This window comes from Schistocerca serialis, chromosome 7 (genome assembly GCF_023864345.2).
Source record: "Schistocerca serialis cubense isolate TAMUIC-IGC-003099 chromosome 7, iqSchSeri2.2, whole genome shotgun sequence".
Taxonomy (NCBI): domain Eukaryota; kingdom Metazoa; phylum Arthropoda; class Insecta; order Orthoptera; family Acrididae; genus Schistocerca; species Schistocerca serialis.
The window spans coordinates 57,768,251-57,795,038 of NC_064644.1; the positions used below are offsets into that span (position 1 = coordinate 57,768,251).

At 43.3% G+C, this 26,788-nt stretch overlaps 1 protein-coding gene and 1 non-coding gene across 3 annotated transcripts in view; both read left to right on the top strand.

The window, feature by feature from the left end:
* LOC126412735 (carbonic anhydrase-related protein 10-like) overlaps positions 1–26,788 on the top strand; it is a 962,152-nt gene that overhangs the window by 207,223 nt on the left and 728,141 nt on the right. The window lies entirely within an intron of this gene.
* Trnat-ugu (transfer RNA threonine (anticodon UGU)) lies at positions 2,579–2,652 on the top strand. Its single transcript has one exon. It is a non-coding gene; the product is annotated as a tRNA-Thr (tRNA).

Below are 26,788 nucleotides of genomic sequence, written 5' to 3' on the forward strand. Positions count from 1 at the left end.
CGTGCCTTGCACTCCTGTTAAATATAGCTGCAATTGCACTCTCTGTCCGACGTGGGTTCCTTCTCGAATGTTGCACAATTTAGCGGTCATCTACTTCTGAACAAGTACCAAACTCCTAGGCCTCACTCGTCACACGTCGTCCTTTACCAGTTTCCTATGGTTCGTGCTCGACTGAAGTCACTCAGATGATGTGCCCGGGCCATACTGTAAGGATTAACACAACGACAGTGCACCATCGTTTCCCGTTGATTGATACACACTGTGTTTTCCCGTTCCTTCTATAACCTGTTGTTGCAGGGCCTGTCACGTTTGGCTCTACAGTCATACTGATCTGACGCCATGTGACGTCCAACTTTGTGCGCATGAGGCGCATGAGTGGGGGGCGTCTGGCAACATCCTCCCTCACTTTCATTCATTTCCCGCAGCTGATGTGTATAGTAGTTTATGTGTCTCGTTCTTCAGTTTTCCACAGCCATGTAGTATGGTATTCAAAGTCCTACCCGTTGTTATTGAGACCATTTTTATCGCTTCGTACCTCAGTCAGTAAAAACGGAAACCTTACAGGACCACTTCGTTGCTCGTCTCTCTGTCGGTCTGTCCGACCGTTAAGACCCACTTTTGTTTCAGGAGCGGATGGACGTAGCTAGTTAACAATTCTGTCACATACTACAGTCTACGGTCCCTTGGGGATATCAGACATTTAAGTTTCTACGTCAATGCAGTCAAAAGGTAAGGCCATTTATCTCACATACTTTGGTACCCGCGAACTTACCATAAGCTACAGGGTACTTTCCGTTGACCTAGAATCATGAAATTAGCATGATGTGAGGTTTCACAGTACAAGTGAGGGGAAAATCCATCAAATTGTTAATTTCTCATGATATCAGTTAAAAAAAAGTTATTTTCAATTGTTATACGACTGTCTCAAAGTCTTTTCAGACTCCTTTTTCTCAGGAACGGGTAAACGACTCAGACTGAAATTTGGGTCTCATCTTATGGTCTATGATCTCTTAAAGCTGTAAAAAATTTAACTCTCCAAGTAAATGCAATCAAAAGAAAAGACAATTTTTGTCATTCGCAAACTCCCTCCTGAGAACACATATACATATACGAATGTATGAACTATCTACATACGTAATTCCAGTTGGTGGTGAACCCCCAGGCCATGAGTCCTACTCATTACAATGTCATGCAGAAATTTCATTTTAGCACAAATGGCGCATTTATAGTACTTTTCTCCTGCCTGAATCACGTAAAACAATTACATCCTTTTCCAATAACAACGACGTGTTACGTCAAGTCATCATCTATTACGTCCTTTATTAGTTCTTACATAATTTATAATAAAAAGTTCCTAGGTGCAAGATATGTGGGCCAGTGCGAATACGATTATATGAATTGAACTACATAAGCAAATCGGAATAAATTACGTCCGACGTGATATTTTTCATTCGGTTTTACAATGGATGTGCATTCGTCGTTGACTACTCGCCTCCCTGGTCCATCGTCACTGGTAACAATCAAGACCGTGCGGCATCAGAGTTTCCCTTGTCAGTCTGCTGAGTGTCTTTGCACTAAAACAACACTACTGCGCAGTGCAATAAATGCATGTCTCATAGAAGTATATAAAATTATTTCATATATCGACGTATTAATTAATTAATCCAAGAAATATCTAACCGTTCTTTTTCCGTGTGTTTTACTTTGGAACGATTAAACTGCTCTGTGCGAAGCACGTTCCACAGTTGTCAACTCACCTGTAATACATAAAATTGCGAGTATTGATAACTGTCAATCTGGTCATTAGTTTCTAACTCACTTCTCCAGCAAATGCACATTTAAGTGAATTCCGTATTGTCACTGTAGGCATTATGCTTTTATCTTCCGTTGCTTGTAAGCTGGTGATGAACTTTCTGTTGCCAAAATGAAAACGTGACCAATACAGACATTTTTCCTCTGCTTCTCCATATCTAGACACCCTGCAAAATACTGTACGGTGCGTGGCGTAGCGCACCCTGTACATATTACTAGTCATTCCTTTCGTGCTCCACTCGCAAATAGAGCTGGGAGAAATCGACTGTCTATATTCCTCCGTACGAGAGCTAATTTCTCGTATCTTATCTTCGTGGTCCTCACGCGCAATGTATGTTGGTGGCAGTAGAATCGTTGTGCAGTCAGCTTCTCTAAATTTTGGCAATAGTTTCAGCCGGAAAGAACGTCTCATTTTCCTCCAGGGACTTCCATTTTATATACGAAGACAGTAACTTGTTCTCGAAAGAACAGTTACTGTCGATGACCGTGCAGCTTTTCCCTGGAATAAATGATGACTAACTGAAAACCTCAGCTTCCGAGAGGTGTTGTTGATATACCTCGAAAAGCTACATATACCTTCGTCTGTGCGAATGCGCACAGGTTGCCTAAACTCTTACGGGAATCGCCAAAGGGTGCGCGAGTAATGAGTGGGTGGGCAAATGTCTATAAGGTACAATACATATGTAGAATTGTGGACAGTTGGGAATGTGAGTCTCACGGGGAGCATGCAAGGGTTAAGTCCCTGCAGTCGCGCTATTCATCTGTGTCCTCGGTGGCTCAGATGGATAGAGCGTCTGCCATGTAAGCAGGAGATCCCGGGTTCGAGTCCCGGTCGGGGCACACATTTTCAGCTGTCCACATCGAGGTATATTAACACCACCTGTCGGCAGCTGAGGTATTCAGTTAGTCATCATTTACTTCCATTTTAGTTCCCGCAGTATGTCCCTAACAACTGCGGGTTCTTCAGACCAACCGGCAACATCTAGCAGCCAGCCTCTGAATTGCCTCGATGTTTTCCTTCAATTTGATCTGGTACGGATTCCAAACATACTCAGGAATAGGTCGCACTAACGTCCTATATGCGGTCACTTTCCTACAATTCTTCCAACAAGCTAAAGTCGTCAATTCGCCTTCCCTACCGCTGTCCTCGCATGCTTGCTCCATTTCATATCGCTTTGAAACGTTACGCCCTCATATTTAAACGACTGTCTGTGTCGAGAAGAACACTACTTATGCTGTATCTGAGCATTAACTTGCGTCTGAAGGGAGTGCTTCACACGAAACTTCTTTAGTCCTGACTGTTAGCTGCCCTAAACGCATCTGTCTCCTTTCCACCGCCATCATTCTACCTTGGGTGTCGAATGACGTCGAGATGAACTGTCTGCAAACGTGGTACAAATCCGTCCTTTATTGGTTTATCCTCCATGGACTGGTTGGATGCAGAATCACTCACTGCAGAGCTAATCAACTTTCAAGTTATTACGCGCAAGACGCCGAGCGTTTCCCTTGAAAGTAAACGTAGTTACGACCTCTTCATTAACGTCCCACCCCGGACGAAAATTCGCGATCTGCAACGTTTCCCCGTTTATTCAAGTTCCCAGCAGAGCTTCCACAAACACTGCCTCCGCTTCTTTTACTTTATATTAAAGGCGGAAGAAAAGGGAAATATGAAAGACAAACATGGCTCGAGATTTTTCCTTGTGAACTTACCTGAGATGAGGCAGCCTCCTTATTTAAAGCTGCGCTCCTTGCACCGTGGAGGCAGCCACGCAGCTCTCCCGTGCCCTTCGCCTCGTTCGGATCTGTAGCTCTTGTGTGATTTAGACAATGTGCGTAAGGGCACAATGGCAAGTGTTTGTGATGGCGGTGCAGACCATTACGTTTACACAAACCCCCAAGCCCTTCCCCTGTTGTCCCCCCACTTGGACCTCATCCTGGCGTGACGGCTGCATACGAGAGAGTATTAAATTTCTCATATGTGTGTACGCAACCTTTTAGAACCGTAAGAGCTTAACCCAGCTAAATACGCGTTGCCTCTACCTGTCACGATGCATGTGTTGTGAAACCAACAAAGTAGACGTCTCGATTTCGTATCTGACGACCTTCATGTTAGTCTGCGACTACAATAAATACTGAAGTACATGATTGTACTAATGAAGCTTGTGAGCTCCCCCTCTATACATTTCACCAGGCTATAACTTAGCACGTACGTGAAATTGTCATCAATTCATTTTCACTCTGTGAACCAAATGCTCATATTTCAATAAGATTAATGCTTTTATAGGTCCGCTATGAGGACCCATCATAAGAGCTAATTCTGTTTTATATGTTTGTTGGATCACCTGTTACATTACGATATTACTGCATTGTTTTCGCACCGAGCGAGGTGGCGCAGTGCTTAACACATTGGACTTGCATTCAGGAGAACGATGGTTATGGAATTAAATGAATTTAAACCCAGAATTGTAGTTGAAGCTGGGAGCATAGGATATTCCATTTTGGAAATAGCTTGGACATTCAGCATTCCAAGACCCACAGTGTCAAGAATGTGCCGAGAATACATTACATTACAGGCATTGCCTGTCGTTGATGCGCTTTGCTTAACGATCGCGAGCAGCAGCGTTTGCGTAGGGTTGTCACTGCTAACATTGAGTGAAATAACTGCAGAGATAAATGTGGGACATAAGACGAACAAATCCGTTAAGACAATGAGGCAAAGTTTGGCGTTAATGGTCTGTGGCAGCAGACGATCGACGCAGGAGCTTTTGTTAATACGATATATCAATACGGCTCCTCACCTGTGCTCGTGACCGTTTCGGTTGGAACCCTAGACGAATGGAAAATCGTGGCCTGGTCAGATGAGTCCCGATTTCAGATGGTAAGAGCTGATGGTAGGGTTCGAATGTGTCGCAGGCCTCACGAAGCAATGGATCCTAGTTGTCAACAAGGCTAAGTGCACTCGCAAGCTGGTTGTGACTCCATTAGGGTGTGAGCTGCGTTCACGTGGAAAGCACTGGGTTCTCTGGACCAGCTGAACGACCATTGACTGTAAATGTTTATGTTCGGCTACTTGTTCCCAAATAACGAAGGAATCTTTGTGGATGACAATGCGCCATGCCACAATTGCTCGCGATTGGTTTGAAGAACAGTCTGGGTAATTTGAGCCAATGATTTAGTCACCCAGGTCGCCCAACATGAAAGTTTACGGGACATAATCGAGAGGTCAGTTGGTGCACAAAAAACTGCACCGGCAACACTTTCGCAATCGGCTGTAGACGCAGTGTGGATCCGTATTTCTGCAGGGCACTTCCTACGACTTATTGAGTTGGTGCCACGTCGACTTACTGCAAAAGTAGGTCCTACAGGATATTAGATGTATCCCATGACTTTTGTCGCCTCAGCTAATTTATTCTGTGATTCGCAGTAACTTATCCGTTGTGGCATTACGCCCTATATCAGTCCACAGTTGGTTACGTTTCATTGTACAGTGTAGTAAGGTGAACAAAGCTGTAAGCCAGCAAGTATTCGGCAGCATTCCCCTCCACGAAAACGACAGGTTGTTAGGAATCGTGAAAACAAAAGTGCGAGTAGGAGCTATGTCGTATTGGAGAGTATAGAGAATGCGTGATTGTAATGTTTGCCGGTAAATGCATTTTGTGTATTAATGTGTACTGTTGAAATATTTACACACTCTTCCTGATAGACTGCGGAAGTGATCAAATGGCTCAAATGGCTCTGAGCACTATGGGACTTAACATCTATGGTCATCAGTCCCCTAGAACTTAGAACTACTTAAACCTAAGTAACCTAAGGATTTCGCACAACACCCAGTCATCACGAGGCAGAGAAAATCCCTGACCCCGCCGGGAATCGAACCCGGGAACCCGGGCGCGGAAGTTATCCACACTAACATCTTACTAACTGTGAGGTCACTAACTCCAAAATACAGTTGTGATATTAATTAGAATTTTTTACGTAGTGTTGTCAGACCTGGGACAGCTAATCTGACCAGCCAGAAACGCGCTTTGTGAAGGCAGGCGCGAAACACTGAAGTTGGCTTGCATTTAGTCTTCGACTAGTATTCACACCAACACCATGTACACTGTTGGTAGCAGTAAATTAGTTTACTTGGAAATACGACTTCAGTTCTGACCCGATGATGGCACATGCCAAGTCGGTGATAGCGGATATTCTGATAACGGTTTCAGTGTGATCCGCTAACAGATACTTGTAGTGACATAGCGACCAGAGCCCCATCTGTGTCTACCCTTTAATAGGGAATGCTCACACTCATGAGGTTCAATGTGGTGAAAACGTGTGTAGCAAGAAGTTAACCATTCCAGGATGCACTGTTGCTTTCTACAGCCAGTAGATCTTGTCTGAAACGAATCAAATTGTGGCCCTCCGAGTGGCTGGATGGTCCTTTTGGAGAATTACCACACACCTAGGACGTGCTGCGCCAGGTGTGCTAGGATGCTGGTATCAGTCGTCACGTGAACATTCTCACACCCTTAGACGAGGTTCTGGACTTCCACGCAGCAGTGACGCCCGTCAGGATCACGGCACTGTAAGGGCAGCTGTGGCATAACGTACAGCTAATACAGCACATGTAAGAGGGCTTCTGAGCCCAGACGTTTCAACACGAATATTGCGAACCCGTTATTACCAGTGAGACTACAGGCACGCCGCACACCTCTAGTCTGTCTTCCACTCTCGCCACAGGATGGACATGCGCGGCTTGACTGGTGCTGTCAGAGGGAGATAGAATGGCCCACCGTGGTCATCAAGAACAAAAGCAGATTCTACCTGCACGCGAGTAAAAAAATGGCTCTGAGCACTATTGGACTTAACTTCTGAGGTAATCACTCCCCTAGAACTTATAACTGCTTAAACCTAACTAACCTAAGGACATCACAAACATCCATGCCCGAGGCAGGATTCGAACCTGCGACTGTAGCGATCGCGCGGTTCGAGACTGTAGCGCGTAGGCCTTCCGGCATCGTTCACCTTTCATGTATCTGGAAGGGACGCTAATCAGGGCTCGTTATGTGCAGAATATTGTTAGACCCGTCTTTTGCAACGGTAGGGTGATGTGTTGTTCCAACAGGACAACGCTCGCTCACGCACGGTCCATGGGACTCGACATTTTCTGCAAGACGTGCAGCAACTTCCCAAGCCAGCACTACCTCCGAACATGTCTCCAATCGAGCAAATGTGGGGTATGATGGAATGGGAAGTGACTCGTGCATCTTGTCTACCATCTACTCCTACTCAAGTACGTCAATGGTTCGAGCAGGCGTGGCATAACATACCCGAGTACAATTATCATACAAGCAGGATAATATTCGCCATCTGTACGATCGACATGATGCTAGAGTCAGCGCCCTCATTCCCCCCCGTAGAGCCTATACCACATACTAACACGGGGGTTTCGGAATGGGTCGATACCTGGTACCACAGAAGCGCTTGTGCTATTGATCTGTAAGTGAAATTATTTTCATGCAGGCAATATGCACTGTTACAACAATAAATCTTCAGTGAACTGGAAAGCTCTAAAGGGTTTAACAAATTTTTTTTCTGGTAACGTTTTTACTACTATTATTCATCTTATGTGAAAGTATTATTTGGCTTCAGGAAACGTTTGTCTGCCATCTGGCGTGTGTGCGATTTCGTATGGGAATTAAAGTCGTGTGCAGTTTACTGTTAACCTGCAGTAGTAGTCATTAAGTGTAGATTAGACTCCGCGAACTTAGAAATTACTGCTAGACTGGCTCTAAAGAATATTATATCCTTATTTGTAATAAAATATGACGGCATCCTTTTACTTCGAGAATGTCTCTGAAATGATCCAAGACTTTCCCATTTGCCATTCCATCGTTCACAGTTGATCGAAAAAAAAGAAAAAATGCTCGATAGAATTAGAATCTAAGGTTGTAAGTAGGCTATTTAGGTTTTTATGTTGGTAACGTCATGTAGCGATCTATATGAAAATCACTGACTGTGCTGTGTGAAAGCTGTGGTTGGTTTGCATTGTTGTAATATTCTACTGTAGTGGGCAGTTGGCTGTTAACAGCGCGTTGGAAGTGAGCCGCCAGCAGTGGTGGATGTGGGGAGAGAAATGGCGGAGTTTTGAGAGCGGATGATCAGGACGTGTGTCCATCAGAGACAGTAAATTTGTAATACTGGATGCCATGAACTGCTGTATATATTATGACTTTTGAACACATAAGCTGGCAGTAATGGCGCTCGCTGTATTGCAGTAGTTTGAATAACGAAGATTTTTGTGAGGTAAGTGATTTGTAAAAGGTAAAGGTTAGTGTTAGTCAGTGCCATTCTTTTGTAGGGATTATTGAAAGTCAGATTGCGTTGCGCTAAAAATATTGTGTGTCAGTTTAAGCACAGTCATTTATGAAACTTCCTGGCAGATTAAAACTGTGTGCCCGACCGAGACTCGAACTCGAGACCTTTGCCTTTCGCGGGCAAGTGCTCTACCAACTGAGCCACCGAAGCACGACTCACGCCCGGTACTCACAGCTTTACTTCTGCCAGTACCTCGTCCCGAGTTCGAATCTCGGTCGGGCACACAGTTTTAATTTGCCAGGAAGTTTCATATCAGCGCACACTCCGCTGCAGAGTGAAAATCTCATTCTGGAAACAGTCATTTATAATTTTTTTAAGGGGACGTTTCAAGGTCGGTGGAGAAGCAAACCGGTGAGGACATCGAGACAACTTTAGAAGACACAAGGTACGCTAACCTTTGATGATGAGCTGGGGGACAAGCAAGTTTGCTGGACCTTCTCGTTACAAGGTGGTTAACGTACCACTCGACATGCACCAATTCGCGAGGAACAACTTGTCCTGTTAGCATGTCTGGTGTAGTTTCGTGCCACGGCGAGAACATCCTAATTAATTAATTATGCAGGATCTGGTAGGAACCGCTACACTGTGCCCAGCTGAAGGTTTCAGACTGTATATACCCTACAGGCACGTGACTCAACCCACTTACCTTCAATGAGAGCGAACGCTATTAACTGAAAAACAGACTGAAACTCTGTCGGAACTATTTATTGACACAATTTGCCTTGAACTACTTACTTCCTTGCGCTGCCCTCGATTTGCATCGTCTGCACAAGGTGAGCAAATATGTAAAGAAGTGAGAAAATATGTAAAGATATCTTGTCTCACGCATTTGTGTGCGTGTTCTCTCGTCTTCATTGTCTGTGTTTCGTCTCACGTAAGCTACATCCGCTGGACTTTACTGTAGGCCGCTGCTCTCGAATGCAGAATAAGTTCTGAGGGGGTTGTTGCTCTCTGCAACTCCAGTCAATAAAAGTCTCACACAGTGGTGTGGAAATCTTGATGTAACAATTGAAAAATTCACGTTTGGCGGATGGTAGATTTATACTGTTGCTGTATCAGATTTCTTACCACACTCCCAATCACCAGCTTAGAGCGCTTATCGCTACGAACACTCACAATTGTTTCTCCTCTGAGAGGAGAGATACGGACAAACACTCTGCTAGCATGCTCAACTTTAATTTCGTGAGATTATTTATTTCCTGGCGCTATAATGCGCTTTCCGTGCTGTCGGATAAGCAAATGCCTAGCTTTGTGGTAGAAATGTACGATAAATTGCTTTCAACAACGAATGAAAGCGTGGCAGTTCCGACGTTTGTATATCGAATGACGTCAGCGCGAACGGTGGAAACGACGCCGGAGGTTATTCACAAGTGTCACAGCTGATAGAGCATATCTGAAAAATGTGTCGCGATACTACCATATATCTCCCATATTACTCGAATTAATCTTTTATTACCTGCTAACAGATTATTTTCACTTATAAGACATGGTACAATGAGTCAATAAAACTTAAAAGGGGCAATAAAATTTTTTTTTTGCATATGCCAGATGACGTGGCTTTTTTATCGAGGTCACACCCTCGAAACTGAATGTTACTCGTACCATGTGCTGTATCTTTCACTACAGTTCAAAACTGCACACCGGTGCGGTGGGGAGAGAGGAACTCATGAAAGTAGCATCCGTGATAGAATGTTGCTCAGCCACATGTGATCAACTTCGATCCGTGCCATACTGTACTTAGAACGTTTCTGGGAATCATGATGTTCCGGTTGTTGCACCGTTTGCATCTTGCACAATACCAGTCTAATACACTCGTAGACGGCAATACTTTGCGTAATGTTGATCGAAGGATGGACAATTCCCGTGACACACACGAGCACTAGCATCCCCCGGGCACGCGCTGCATGATTAGTTACAGCAACAGCAACCTTGTCAGAAATTTTCGTCAGAATAGGACACCTTTCTATTCCAGGTGCCACACCAGGTTGATCCATGATTTAGAAATTCATTATCGTCAACCATTTACTAACATCGTGCGTCTCCTCAGAACTTTCGGCCTGTGATACTCCCTCAGGGCGTCACTGTAATTGCTGGTCTTCACATAAAACAATTTTCAGTAAGAGCGCACCCTCTCTCTTCTCTATAGCCTTACTGTTCATTCACGTGATGCCTTGTCAAATGACAGCGTGGATGCCACACTCACATACAAACGGTGTACTGCGCCGCATATGTACCTGGCACCAAAAATTTGAACTATTTTTTTGAAGCGTATATCGGTTCGTTATTACAGCCTGCACTGGATCTCCATGAGTAGCTGCTCTTTAATTATCACCATTGGGGTCTAACTTCTTCTTCAAGTATATTAATAGTTAAGCGATGTGTATCATAGGTAACTTTTTTTTCGAACTAGAAGCTAGTTTACAGCATCCAGTCTAAGAACAATAACATCTTCATGAATATAGAGTTACTCATTTTGGGCCGGAAAGGTGTCCGTTAATCAGGATGACCCATTTTCTGTAACCAATCAGTAAGCATAAAGAACTTAACAAGTACTAACGAAATGTGAAAATGTGTTGTATTACTTGCTGAACGGCCGTTAGATGTGTGGGAATGATCGAAACTAGTCACGTCACAAAGTTAATCAATGTGGAACTGAGACGGCAAAATGAAGGACCAATTTTGAAGACCAAATCGGCTGCGAGTCGCACGCGACGAATATGACAGCTATAGTGATAATAAGAACTGGTTGAGAATCACCTAAAACATTTATTGGAAGTCAAGTCAACTCATAAACTTCTTAGTGAAAACAGTTTAGTTTCTTCGTTTGAAGCAGACGGCTGTGAATTCGTCTTCTGTGACAACCTCTTCATGTCACAGTAGCAATTGCCAAAAAACGTCCTGAATTACTTGCTGGATGTGTTCCAGTCTCTGTCTTCCACAACAGTTTTACCCTATACAGCTCTCTAATGCCTTGGAAGTTATTCCGTGATGTCATAACAGACGTCCTATCATCGTGTCTCTTCTTCTTATCAGTGTTTCCCACATGTTCCTATCTTCCCCGATTCTGCGGAGGACCTTTTCATTCCTCACCTTATCAATCTCTCTAATACGCGATATTCTTGTGTAGCACCACACCTCAAAGTCTTCGATTCCCTCCTATTCCGGTTTCCCACAGTCCATATCTCACTATCACAGAATAATGTGCTCCAAACGCAAAATCTCTGAAATTTCTTTCTGAAATTAGAATCTGTGTTTTATACTAGCACTCTACTCTTGGACAGGAATGCCCATTCTTCCAGTGCTGGCCGGCTTTTTGTGTCGTCCTTGCTCGGATCATCATGGATTATTTTGCTGCCTGCCCATTTCTGATGTTAATTTTCTCACTGTTGTCATTCTGCTAGTTCTTCATACTTCCGTCTTCCTTCGATTTACTCTACGCCCATGTTCTGTACTCATTAGAATTAGACTGTTCATTCCATCAACACATCCCGTAATATTTCTTCACATTTACTGCCGGTAACAATGTCGTCAGTGAAACTTATCACCGATATCCATCCACCCTGAATTTTAATCCCACTTTTAAACCTTTCCTGTATTTCTGTCGTTACTTCTTCGATGTGTAGATTGAACAGTAGAGACAAATGACTAGATCCCTGTTTTACACACTTTTTAATCAAAGCACTTCGTTCTTGGTCTCCCGACATTATTAATCCCTCTTGCCTCTTGTAGATATTGCACACATATTACATATTATCTGCCTTTCCCTATAGTCCATCCCTTCTTTTCTCAGAATTTTGAACATATTGCACCACTTGACACTATTGATCGTTTTCACCAGGTTGACAAATCCAATGAATGTGTCTTGATTTTTCTTCAGTCCTTATTCCGTCGTCTGACGTCAGAACTACCTCTCTGGTGCCTTTACCTTTCCTAAACCTAAACTGATTGTCATATGTCACATCCTCCATTTTCTTTTCCATTCTTCTGTATATTATTCTTGCCAGATACTTTGATGTGTGAGCTGTTAAGCTGACTGTGCGATAATTCCCGCACCTGTCACAATCTTAGGAATCATGTGATGATGCTTTCCTGAAGTTCTGATGGTAAGTCGCCAGTCTCAGACATTCTGCACAACAACGTGAATAAATATTTTGCTGTGGCGTCCCCCCAGAGATTTTAGAAATTCTGATGGAATGGTATGTATACTTTCTGCCTTATCTGGCCTAGGTCATCCAAAGATATTTTACATTCTGATACTAACAATGAATCCCATAGCTCTTCCCTATGGACTTGTGGTTTTTTTTTTATTACTCATCAGACACGTCTTACCCCTCTGTTGAGTGGTACTTAAGTAAACAAATTAGTGAAATCAAAGTGAAGTAGAAATTAGAATATAAATGAAAAATTGGTTTAGTTTAGAGAGTTACAAACTAGCAAACAGCGGGCGGAACAGCAGAGCAGAAGAGACAATGACCGTGAAGTCAGCAAGTTCAACATAAGCGGACGCTGTCGATTCAGCCGTCAGGGAATCGCCCGACCGGCTCACGTGTTTCTCAGTTGTCACATGTGAGCAAAGGCCCTCGCCTACATTCCAAGAGCCAATGACCGACGTTAAGAAGATTCTTCGAGAAGCTTTTCAACGTGACAGAAGAGGCAATGACCGTGAAGTCGTTCACCTCCAGTGAACTGAAGTGAATAAATACACGAGACACAGTGGGCCCGACAATGAGATGAGAGTAGCAATTGTTTTCAGTCAGTTTCGGTGCTGAAGACCGTCATGCAAGAAGAGACTACATCATGCACAAACGCACCAAGTCCGCCGCTGTAATGGAATAGCAAGTAGCAGCCTCGGCACCAGAAGACAGAAGTTAAAAGGTATTTGAAGCCTGATTTTTACATACCCGGGTGACTCGTGAGGACGGGAAGGAGACGGCCTCACATCAGCAGTCACCTATGAGCTGGGATGAAGATCTGACAGCCGAAGACTTGCAAGCAGGAGTCCGTTGTTCGAGTCCGGGGCACTGGCCTTCCCCCGCCGCGCCGCTCCGCTGGCCGACGCACAACACACGCGGCCGCTTGGAGAAGAGAAGCACTGGGACACCACATCCAAGGTATCACCATCCGATGCACGACTTCGCTCGCAATAATAAAACGGGCCACCTAGCGCTGCGTGTCTCCAGTCAGCTGGGCGAGATGGTGACACGAGATACACACCGCCACGCGTAATCAGACGCTGCCACTGCCGCAGCAGAAGGCTCCGCAAACGACACAGCTGCCGCTCTCCAAGCCAGAACATCGAGTAAGGAAACAGTTGTACAAATCTTCAATAAAAGTTATCTTATGTAAAAATTCTGTCTCATTCTACCTCATACCTGAGCCAAGGAAGAACCCACCCTGCCCACATGTTGTTAAGAGAGAAAAATTAATTTAATTAATATTGTCATCCTGACATAATGCTTTAGAATTAAATGCCCATTGCAGTAGTGCTCATCCTGACAATTGGCTAGCATCAAAAGAGAAAACCCAGTTACATTTAGTAGCAGAACTGTTACATTTGGTGTCAGAGAAAAAACCCTTGGCTCAATATGAGGTGTGAATGACGGTCACTAAAGGTCCACAGTTAGTATTGTTTAATGTGTGAAAGGATAGGGGTTTCCATAGCAGTCGTAATATTTTCTTTGTTTAAAAGTGTAATTTCTCTCATAATTTTAAGAGTTTGCCGCAAATATTCAAACTTCTTTTTAATTCAGTGTAGTAAGATTGTGTAACTAATAGTTTTTTGTAAAATGTGGTGTCACTGCCATACACCACACTTGCTATGTGGTAGTTTTAAATCGGCCGCTGTCCATTAGTGCATGTCGGACCCGCGTGTCGCCACTGTGTGATCGCAGACCGAGGGCCACCACAAGGCAGGTCTCGAGATACAGACTAGCACTCGCCCCAGTTGTACGGACGACGTAGCTAGCGATGCACACTGACGAAGCCTCGCTCATTTGCAGAGCGGATAGTTAGAATAGCCTTCAGCTAAGTCAATGGCTACGACCTAGCAAGCCGCCATTAGTAACATTGCAAGTATCTATGGAGTCTCACTTATATCGTCAATAGCGATGTACCAAGGATGGATTAAAGTTAAGTATTCCAGAAGCTACGTACTTTTCTTTATAGCATTCATTACATATCCTGTTACAGATCTATCTCTTGCCTGCGTGAACTAAACGCGTGCCTTTCGACTATTTCCGTGGCGTGGCTGTCTTGCTACGCCACAACATAAAATGATGACACGAAATCGTACAGAGTCAGCACCACACGCGGTTTCTCCTGAGGAAGCTATTCAGAGCTTAGTTAATCAGATAGCACAGCTTAAAAGTGACAATAATGCATTATTCAAACAGTTGTGTGAGGTTAGGCAAACCAGTGCAATCAAAAAATGGCTCTGAGCACTATGGGACTCAACTGCTGAGGTCATTAGTCCCCTAGAACTTAGAACTACACTCCTGGAAATTGAAATAAGAACACCGTGAATTCATTGTCCCAGGAAGGGGAAACTTTATTGACACATTCCTGGGGTCAGATACATCACATGATCACACTGACAGAACCACAGGCACATAGGCACAGGCAACAGAGCATGCACAATGTCGGCACTAGTACAGTGTATATCCACCTTTCGCAGCAATGCAGGCTGCTATTCTCCCATGGAGACGATCGTAGAGATGCTGGATGTAGTCCTGTGGAACGGCTTGCCATGCCATTTCCACCTGGCGCCTCAGTTGGACCTGCGTTCGTGCTGGACGTGCAGACCGCGTGAGACGACGCTTCATCCAGTCCCAAACATGCTCAATGGGGGACAGATCCGGAGATCTTGCTGGCCAGGGTAGTTGACTTACACCTTCTAGAGCACGTTGGGTGGCACGGGATACATGCGGACGTGCATTGTCCTGTTGGAACAGCAAGTTCCCTTGCCGGTCTAGGAATGGTAGAACGATGGGTTCGATGACGGTTTGGATGTACCGTGCACTATTCAGTGTCCCCTCGACGATCACCAGTGGTGTACGGCCAGTGTAGGAGATCGCTCCCCACACCATGATGCCGGGTGTTGGCCCTGTGTGTCTCGGTCGTATGCAGTCCTGATTGTGGCGCTCACCTGCACGGCGCCAAACACGCATACGACCATCATTGGCACCAAGGCAGAAGCGACTCTCATCGCTGAAGACGACACGTCTCCATTCGTCCCTCCATTCACGCCTGTCGCGACACCACTGGAGGCGGGCTGCACGATGTTGGGGCGTGAGCGGAAGACGGCCTAACGGTGTGAGGGACCGTAGCCCAGCTTCATGGAGACGGTTGCGAATGGTCCTCGCCGATACCCCAGGAGCAACAGTGTCCCTAATTTGGTAGGAAGTGGCGGTGCGGTCCCCTACGGCACTGCGTAGGATCCTACGGTCTTGGCGTGCATCCGTGCGTCGCTGCGGTCCGGTCCCAGGTCGACGGGCACGTGCACCTTCCGCCGACCACTGGCGACAACATCGATGTACTGTGGAGACCTCACGCCCCACGTGTTAAGCAATTCGGCGGTACGTCCACCCGGCCTCCCGCATGCCCACTATACGCCCTCGCTCAAAGTCCGTCAACTGCACATACGGTTCACGTCCACGCTGTCGCGGCATGCTACCAGTGTTAAAGACTGCGATGGAGCTCCGTATGCCACGGCGAACTGGCTGACACTGACGGCGGCGGTGCACAAATGCTGCGCAGCTAGCGCCATTCGACTGCCAACACCGCGGTTCCTGGTGTGTCCGCTGTGCCGTGCGTGTGATCATTGCTTGTACAGCCCTCTCGCAGTGTCTGGAGCAAGTATGGTGGGTCTGACACACCGGTGTCAATGTGTTCTTTTTTCCATTTCCAGGAGTGTAGTTAAACCTAACTAACCTAAGGACATCACAAACATCCATGCCCGAGGAAGGAGTCGAACCTGCGACCGTAGCGGTCTTGCGGTTCCAGACTGTAGCGCCTTTAGCCGCACGGCCACTTCGGCCGGCCAAGTGCAATCCCTCCCACCCTAGATTCCTCAACAGCAGCATTGGTAACTCCTTTTTTCAGATAAACCTGGCGAGGACATGATAGCCTTTTTTGATGATTTAGTAGCAGCTGCAAAGTTAGGATCATGGTCAGATGAACAGCTCTTACAAATGACAAAGTTAAGATTGCTAGGAGAGGCTAAAGCACACGTATTATACCATGAAGAATTACGGAATGCTCCAACATTTGAGGAATTGAAGAAAGGATTGCTTAAACGTTTTCAAAAACAGATTTTATAGGGAACAGTTAAACACTGTCACTCAGAGGCAAAACGTGTCGTTAGAAAGCTTTGTAGATAGGATTAGAAAAGTTAATATTAACACCTATCAGTTGACAGCTAGTGATGAAGCAAATAAAGTTATTTTTGAAGAGGCAGAAGATAGAGCTTTGGATACATTTTTACGCGGGTTACCTCCTGAAACGTTCCGTCGTGTCAGGGCAGAGTTCCCAAAAACTTTAGCGGAAACTGTATCTGTGGCGACGGCTTTCGAAGAAATAGACATTGCCACCAGATACAAGGAGAAGCGAAATGTATTTTCAGCAGGAGTACGATGTTTTAGGTGCGATCGACAGGGACATATAGCAAAAAATTGCAGACAACCTAAATGCACTAATGGTCGAAGAATAGATCACACATTCAAGGAATGCAGGGCTAAGAAAGTTTTTGGAAATGGAAATCAGTTAAACTCAAACGGGAATGTCGGAGCCACCGGCAGGAGTTCCCAATAAAATTTCATGCTATTAAGGCGAATGTGAAGGCGGAATGCTGGTTATCTGCTACCATACAGTATAAACAGGCAAGGATACTGGTGGATACAGGCGAAAACGTATCAGTAGTGAGTAATGAATATATTGGAGAAAAGAAATATGACCCTCCAAGGTATAGATTGAGTGGAGTAGGAGGAGTTACAGTGAAGTCATTGGGACGTACATCACTGATTTTCTATATTAACGGTGTACAATTTCAAGAAGATGTAGAAGTGGTAACAAAGGTAACTGACGGGTACGACGCGATCCTAGGGTTGGATTTCCTGAATAAACATCACGCTAAAATCGACCTCAGACAGCAAATTGTTGAACTTAGCGGAATAGTGTTGCAGCTAGGTGACACCGCTGCAAAGGGCTCGCTGCCGCAAGATTTCCCCTACCGGAAGGCGAAATCAACTATACTGCGTGCAACGTCCTTGAAGGTTGATTCACGGGATAAGATACCATTTGGCTCAGGAAAACTTTTCTGGAAGACCGTTGACCCCGAGGTACCTACAGATACAATATGTCTAGTAGAGCCACTAGAGGAAAATGAGGAATTAGATGTATCACATTGTTCTGTACGAAGAAGTGTTGTACGGTTTCAAGACGTTGAGGGAGAAAAAAAAGTACCGGTACATATTGACAATTTCGGAGGACAAAGAATTGCATAAGGGAATAGTAGTAGCTACAGTCAGTACTTTTGAAGAAGAAGATTTCATGTGGTCAGATATTGATGATGGTCAGAAACCAGACGCCTACAAAACCGCATTACGCCAGAAGATTGAGCATTCGAAAGGAAATGACAGAAACACGATAGAAGCAGTTTTATTTGAGTTCCAAGATTTATTTAATGCAGAAGGTCCACTGCCAGCAACAAATATCACACAGCATAGGATCCCAACAGGAAATAGACCCCCAGTTTATAGGAAGCCTTATAGAGTTCCGCATCACTTACAGCCAGTACTGGATGAATTTTTAGAACAGCATCTAAAAGATGGAATTATAGAATACTCTGATTCGCCTTATAATTCAAATATCGTAATTATTCCAAAGAAGTCTCCCGACGGTACGAAACGATATAGATTTTGTTGTGACTACAGACATCTTAACAAACAAACTATCTCAGATGTTTATCCTCTTCCAAACATTACAGATATCATTGACAGTTTAGGTAACAGTAAATACTTTTCAAAAATCGATTTACGTAGCGGATATCATCAATTGGAAGTTGCACCTGAAGATAGGCATAAAACAGCATTTTCTACCCCTGGAGGCCACTGGCAATTTAAAAGAATGCCTTTCGGTTTGAAAAATGCACCAGCAACTTTTCAAAGACTATTCGATGGAGTATTGCGAGGACTCAGAACTCAGCAATGTTGTGTATATCTAGACGACATTATTGTATTCTCCAGAGACATTAATGAACATGCTGTGCGTCTGCGTAATGTTTTTCAGAGACTTGGAAAAGCTAAATTAACATTAAATATGGAAAAATGTAGTTTTGCATTGACAGAGGTTTCATACCTTGGGCATGTCATTAGTGAGGACGGAATTAAAACAGATCCTCGATTAATTTCGGCAGTTAAGGACTTCCCAACACCACAACGTGTTAAGGAAGTACAAAGTTTCATTGGTCTCGCATCGTATTACCGAAAATATGTTCAAAATTTTGCTGAAATTGCCCGACCCTTAACCCAATTATTGAAAAAGGGTGCAAAATTTCGTTGGTCTGAAGATTGTGAATCAGCATTTCAAACCCTTAAAGATAAGTTAACACACAGTCCAGTATTAGCCCACCCAGATTATAATAAAGAATTTATTTTATCCTGTGACGCAAGTGGTCATTCAGTAGGAGTTGTTTTGAGTCAGAATATTAATGGCGCGGAACACCCCATAGCCTACGCTTCGAGGCAACTAACAATGGCAGAAAGAAATTATTCCACAACGGAGAAAGAATTGTTAAGTGTTATTTATGCCATCAAATACTTTAAATGCTACTTGTATGGTAGAAAATTCAAGGTTATTACAGACCACGCAGCTTTAAAATGGTTGCTTGGATTAAAGGATCCATCTAGTCGTCTCACCCGTTGGGCCCTACATCTTTCCGAAATAGATTTCGAAGTTATCCACAAACCAGGCAAAAAACACGCGAATGCAGATTGCCTAAGTCAGAAAATAGCACTTTTGGAAGCAACAGGCCAAGATACTAATGACTGGAGAAAGGCACAAGATGGGGATACAGAATGCAAAAAATACGCAACTCAAAAACAATTTTGCTTTGAAGATGGTGTATTATGCCGTAAAACAAAACTTCGACCGCGAATTGTTGTTCCCCAACAACTTAGACAAGAAATAATGGCAGAGGCCCACGATCATATCCTTGCAGGACACGGTGGACAGCGGACAACCGAAAGACGTGTAGCAGAGCGATTTTGGTGGCAAACCAGAAAGCAGGATGTTGCGCAGTACGTTCGTAATTGCACTGCGTGTGCACAACGAGCTGAACTTTCTCATTCAAAAATACCCTTACAGAGGCTCCCCGAGGCTTCATGTCCATTTCAAATCTGTGGACTGGGTCTCTATGGGCCATTTCATAAAACACCTGCTGGTAATAAGTATGTTCCTACAATTATAGATCACTTTTCACACTACCTAGCTACGATGAGTCTCCCAGATCAGCTAGCAAATACAGTTGCCCAAGCTTTAGTTAACAACTGGATACTTAAATTTGGCGTCGCTGAAGCTATTATCACAGCTCAGGGATCTAATTTTATGTGTGAATTAATGAAACAGCTAGGCCACTTACTAAAAATACGTAAATTACGCACAACTCCGTTACACCCTCAGTGCAACGGACGCACAGGAAGAGTTCATTGGACAATTGGCAAGATGCTTAGTTATTATATTAACAAACAACATTCTAATTGGGATACGTATTTACCAATAATCGTGTCGGTATACAATGCCAAAACGCATGAAGAAACTGGCATGTCACCTTATGAAGTAGTCTATGGGAGAAAAATGCCCTCCCCTTTTGATGTAATCAGACAGAAAAACGGAAAAGTCGGAGAAACAGTAAGAGATTTCAGTCGAATGATGAAGGATGTATGGAAAAAGGTTTAAAAATCTAATACAAAGGCTTTGGAACGACAGGAAAGATTAGGTAATGCCCAAGCTAAATATCCAAATTACAAAATCGGTCAGTGGGTGATGCTGTCAACCCCATATATTGCGAAAGGAAAAACGAAGAAATTTGTAACAAATTACTGAGATCACGTCACCAGTCAACGTTAAACTGCAACTGCCCACCCGAACTACTATTGTCCATGCAAGTCGTTTAAAACCTTTTAAGGCACTCCAGATGTAATTCCTTCAACAATAGTGTCTGTTTTTCCGAAGAGTGGACCAACTTCCCAAAAAGCAAAAAGAGTGGCTACGCCAGCACAACATACAGACATAGCACCATACAATCTCCGACCAAGGGTGCGAATGTAATAGTTGAATCATAGTAGACTGTGGATAATATACAAATGTAAATAATTAATAAATGATAATGGTTTATTCTTTTTAAGAAAAAAAAGGTGAACGTAGAAACATGTTGATCTTGTAGTTAACAATGTTTTCCTTCTTTTCCTTGTTTTTGTTTTTACTAGGTTGGTAGGTCCATAACCATGTTATTTGCTTTTTTCAGAAAACGCCATGCAAGCATGTCCTTCACGTAACCTATCCTACCTCAATGACTCCCTTGACAGTTCCCTTCTGAAGTCATTAGATACGTTCATAAACTCACAGCAAGGCAAAATTGATGCCAATGTTATGATGCAACATGTCTTAAAATTAGAAAGGTGAACACAAAACTGAAATTATAATGCTAGGAACGTGTATATCTGGAACCATTGTGTTGGTGTTTCTGCTTTGTACACTTTTATTTTATTTAAGACGAAAATATAAGCCAAATATTAAAAACCACTTCATCAAATCCCTGTTAACTTGATACCACACTCTTAACTGGTGTGCTTCAGTGGTTACTTTCGAGCAGTAGTGTATTGATTTTGTTTACTGTACTTCAGTCTTTACTAAACAGTCTCATGTTAAAATAAAAAATACTGTAGAATAGATATTCTTGCATTAATATAGGGTAGATTAAACAGGTGTTGCTATGTAATTTTCTAAGTGAAAAATCTATTTTTTGTTTATTCATTGTCATCAAGATTTGTTAAACTTATTACAACGAAATATGTGTGAACTATGTGATTCATGCGTGTACAGTGCTTCAGTAAAGTGATAAAGTATTTGCAACATACTTAATGTGAAGCGTGTGTAATCTTCTAAGTCGAGAGTTTCCATTGCTTGTGTTAGTGCTTTTGCTGTGTGAAGAGTGGAGGAATGTTGAGTGGTAAATTCGAGGGCGAATTTCTCCGAAGGGTGGAGGAATGTTGAGTGGTACTTAAGTAAATAAATTAGTGAAATCACAGTGAAGTAGAAATTAGAATATAAATGAAAAACTTGGATTAGTTTAGAGAGTTACATACTGGCAAACAGGGGGCAGAACAGCAGAGCAGAAGAGACAATGATAGTGAAGTCAGCAAGTTCAACATAAGCGGACGCTGTCGATTCAGCCGTCAGGGCATCGCCCGACCGGCTCACATGTTTCTCAGTTGTCACATGTGAGCAAAGGCCCTCGCCTACATTCCAAGAGCCAATGACCGACGTTGAGAAGATTCTTCGAGAAGCTTTTTAACGTGACAGAAGAGGCAATGACCGGCTCACGTGTTTCTCAGTCGTCACATGTGATCAAAGGCCCTCCCCTACATTCCAAGAGCCAATGATCGACGTTAAGAAGATTCTTCGAGAAGCTTTTCAACGTGACAGAAGAGGAAATGACCGTGAAGTCGTTCACCTCCAGTAAACTGAAGTGAAGAAATATGCGAGACGCAGTGGGCCCGACAGACGAAGAAGACGAAGGAAGAGGAGAAGAGTAGCAGTAGTTTTCAGTCAGTTTCGGTGCTGAAGACCGTCATGCAAGAAGAGACTACATCATGCACAGACGCACCAAGTCCGCCGCTGTAATGGAATAGCAAGCAGCAGCCTCAGCGCCAGAAGACAGAAGTTAAAAGGTATTAGAAGCCTGATTTTTATGTACCCGGGTGACTCATGAGGACGGGAAGGAGACGGCCTCACATCAGCAGTCACCTTCGAGTTGGGATGAAGATCTGACAGCCGAAGACTGGCAAGCGGGAGTCCATTGTTCGAGTCCGGGACACTGGCCTTCCCCCACCGCTCCGCTCCGCTGGCCGAAGCACAACACAAGTGGACGGTTAGAGAAGAGAAGCACTGGGACGCCACATCCAAGGTTTCCCCATCCGATGCACGACTTCGCTGCGCGTCTCCAGTCAGCTGGGCGAGACGGCGACACGAGATACACACCGCCACGCGTAATCAGACGCCGCCGCTGCCGCAGCAGAAGGCTCCGCAAACGACACAGCTGCCGCTCTCCGAGCCAGAACATCGAGTAAGGAAACAGTTGTACAAATCTTCAATAAAAGTTATCTTATGTAAAAATTCTGTCTCATTCTACCTCATACCCGAGCCAAGGAAGAACCCACCCTGCCCACATGTTGTTAAGAGACAAAAAGTAATTTAATTAGTATTGTCATCCTGACATAATGCTTTAGAATTAAATGCCCATTGCAGTAGTGCTCATCCTGACAATTGGCTAGCATCAAAAGAGAAAACCCAGTTACATTTAATAGCAAAACTGTTACACCTCCTAGAGGTCTTCAATGCACTCTTTTGACCTATCTGCTCTCTCTTCTGTATTTAACAGTGAAATTCCTATTGCACTCTTCACGTTACCGCCCTTACTTTTCATTTCACTTAGGGTTTCTTTCTATGTGATGAGTTACTCCTTTCAACATCATTTCTTTTCCCATATCTTCACGTTTTTCAAGCAGCCATTTCGTGTTACCTTTCGTGCACCTCCTAATTACTTCATTCCTAAAAGACATGTATTTCTATATTCTCGAATATCCCTGAATATTTCCAGTTCCATTTTTCGTCAATTAACTGAAGTATTTCTTCTGTTACCCATGGTTCCTTTGAAGTTACTTTCCTTGTATATACGGTTTTTTTTTACAACTTCTATGGTAGCCCTTCTCGGAGATATCCTTCCCTCCATAACTGAACTGCCTACTGTGCTATCCATTATCACAGTGTTTATAGCCTCAGAGAACTTAAGGCATGTCTCTTCATACTTTAGTACTTCCGTATCCCACTGCTTTGCGCACTGATTCTACCGATTAATCTCTTAAACTTCAGCCTGCTCTTCATTATTTCTAGCTGTAACTAAACAGCCTACTGAGATATCCATTTTTAAATGTCTATACCCTCACAGAACCTTAAGCGTGTCGCTTCAATTCTTAATACCTCCGTATCCCGCTTGTTTGGGCATTGATCATTCCTGACTAGTCTGTTAAACTTCACACTACTCTTCTATTTCTTTCATTACTAAATTGTGATCTGAGTCTGTATGGGTTCCTGGGTATACCTAACAATCCACTATCTGTTTTCGGGAACTCTGCCTGACCACAATCTAATCTAAGTCAGATATTCCCTTATCTCCCAGACTTTTACAATTGCACTTCTTCTGTTGTGATTGTTGAACAAAGTATTCGTTATCACGAACTGATATCTGTTGAGAACTCAATTAATCTATCCCGTTTCTTCTACCAAGCCCATATTTTCTGGCAACCCTTTCTTCTACTCCATACCCTGCAACAGCATTCCAATTCCTCATCACTGTTAAATTCTCATCTCCTTTTACGTACTGAATTATTCGTTAAACATCCCCATATACTTTCTCTGTGTCTTCATCCTGTGCTTGCGGCGTCAGCATGTGCACATGAACTATTGTTGTTGGTTTTTTGTTCGTCGTCGATTCTACTGAGAAAACCCTGTCACTGAACTTTTCACATTAACTCACTCTCTACCCTACCTCCCTATTCATAATGAATCCTACTCCCATTATACCACTTTCTGCTGATGTTCATATTACCAGTGGCGGCTCGTGGGTATACGTTTCGGGTGTTAACGAATTTTTAGACTCAGATCAACCTGAATGTGTGAAATATCATCTGCTGTATAGCAGTGATGATTATCAACAAATTTACACATTTTCAGCCACTGTCAACAACAATAATAACAACAATAATAATAATAGTATGCATAACCTGTCTGACGAAAGGAAGACTCACTTTTGTGAAATTTTTTTACTTTTTATATAGTTAGGTTGAGTTTAGGGCAAGAACGAAGTAATGTATAAGCTTTCACTACTCTCCCTCCCGTCAGCCAAATATTAACATTACTAAAGTTTCTCAGTTTCTGAAGCAGGAAAACAGCATAATCTGTTCTTACGAAATGTTCTACCCTTCCGTATAGCCCACAGGAAAGTAAACATTAGTACAGGCCATGCTGCAATCTTGTTTCTCATTAAATAGAGAAAACTATATTAACATGACTGACATTGAATATTTATAATAGTATCATTCACAATCTTTTTTTCAGTAGCAAGTATTTCCAATGCCGAAAGCCTGTTCTGTGTCATTGCCTTTCGAAGAAAGGCTTTTATCTTTTTCATGGTTGGGAAGCAACGTTTAGGTACAACTGTTGAAAGAGGAGTTGTTACAATTAACCTCATTAGTTCATATAACTTCTGTAATGTGTTTAAATCCAAGTTGCTGTCTGGAAGATGTTTCAGAATTGCAACGGCGCAGCCTGCAATTTGAATTTCTTTTCTGCTTTAGAGTACTTCTAGCTCTGTTCTCAGTTGCGTCTTCGATAACCATGGGTACGTTTCAACGCTAATGTCATGTTCGCTCTCAGGAAAATTTGTGGAAAGTAGAGGAAATGAGCTCATATCTAACAATTTTGATACCACAATGTGAGTCGTGAATGAAAATCTTTCATTCATATGAGTCACTATGACGTCACAAACTTCCTTCGAATCTGCTGCTTCGTTTTCTGATTTTTTTCCTTCTGAATTTGTTCTTCGTAAGATGACGAAATCTCTTCAATAGTAGTATTTCTTAATCTCGAATTACATCTTCAAACTCCAGTAAATAGTGTCTAGCGGTTACTGCTTTAAGATTCCGATGTTGTAGAGTCCTAAAGAGTATGTCTACATGTGGCCTGATCGTATGAAAAAAAATCTAGCCAAAACAAGAACTCAGGATGTTTCGCTTTGGAGAGGAAACCGTAACTTTCTCGTCTGGTTTTATCATCTGCACGAAATGAGAAGGTAATTTCTTCTAAACACTCGATCAGATTTTACTTGTTCTCTTTGACGGTGTTGACTGTCCGAATGTTAAACACCCAACTTGTCGTTGCTGCCCGCGGTAGTCTAGTCTGTAAAACTCTGTCTAGCACTCTTGTCCTATGTGACGACCGGGAGAAAAAAGCTGGAAAGACGGTGACATTAGAAAAATAAAATATTCTAGGAGATTGTTTATAGATGCTGCCTTTTTCAGGACCAGATTAAATTGATGAGCAGAGCATTGAACACAATAAACTCTAAGATACACCTGCTTAAACCTTGCCTGAATGCCGTTAATGCCTCCGCTCACAACGGCAGCAGCATCATAGCATTATCGATCACTTTTTCATTCTATCCAACTACATGCTTTTGCAATTCAGAACTTACAGCCCTAAATAACGTCTCATCGTCCTGTGCATCAGGGTTAATGAAGGCCTAAAACCGCTCCACAGCAGAGCCATGAGGTTCGTATCGATACACCGTCACCAATTGTTGAATGGTAGACACATCTCTTGTTTCGCCTGCCATTATAGACAAATAATGAGCACTTAAAATTTCTTGCTTTATTATTTTCCTGCATACACTTAGCATACAATCTAGAAGTTCAACTTGAACTGTTTTCGATGCATCTTTAAACAAAGTCGCAGTTTTTAAGTGTTCCTTCATTAAGCTGTCAATAGTACTTATTACAATTAGAAGCCCACGAAACACTCCTGGATTTTCTGAGTGTTCCCTTTCATCGTGACTACGTAAAGCTAACACAAACGCTTCCAAAATTTTATACACGCTATTAGCCTGGAGAGAATATATGTCTATCCCTGTCCACTTGCTCATCACGTTTTCTGAGAGAATCCCTGTAATCATTGTCAAGCAGAGGACCGATGTTGATCTTACCAAGCACTGATAGTTCAGTGCACGCATTTTTGTGGAAATGGGTGTTCTAGTGCCTTTTCTATTTCTCCAGACAAATTTACAGTATCCCTAACACCTGTATTAGTTCACCAATTAATTTCCTGGCTGAAAAGCCGGCCACGGTGGCCGAGCGGTTCTAACCTTCAGTCCGAAACCGCGCGACGGCTACGGTCGCAGGTTCCAATCCTGCCTCGGGTATGGATGTGAGTGATGTCCTTGGGTTAGTTAGGTTTAAGTAGTTCTAAGTTCTAGGGGACTGATGACCTCCGATGTTAAGTCCCATAGCGCTCAGAGCCATTTGACCCATTTGAACCGGCCTGAAAATCAGACGTGGGAAACAATACAGTGCCTGGCTGACATTGAACCCAAACAATGACTTACGCCTATTGTACACTTCTTTGTGAAATGGTCTCTCGTAGTCATGCTTATTTGATTTTGTAAAATTCTCAATCAACAAATCTGGTCTGTGCGGCCCTAGTTCCTTGGCGTCTAACTTGTCCTGCTAATTTAATATTCTGTTAGCTCTTAAAATAGATTCAAACGAGTTCAACTTGACACTGCTCA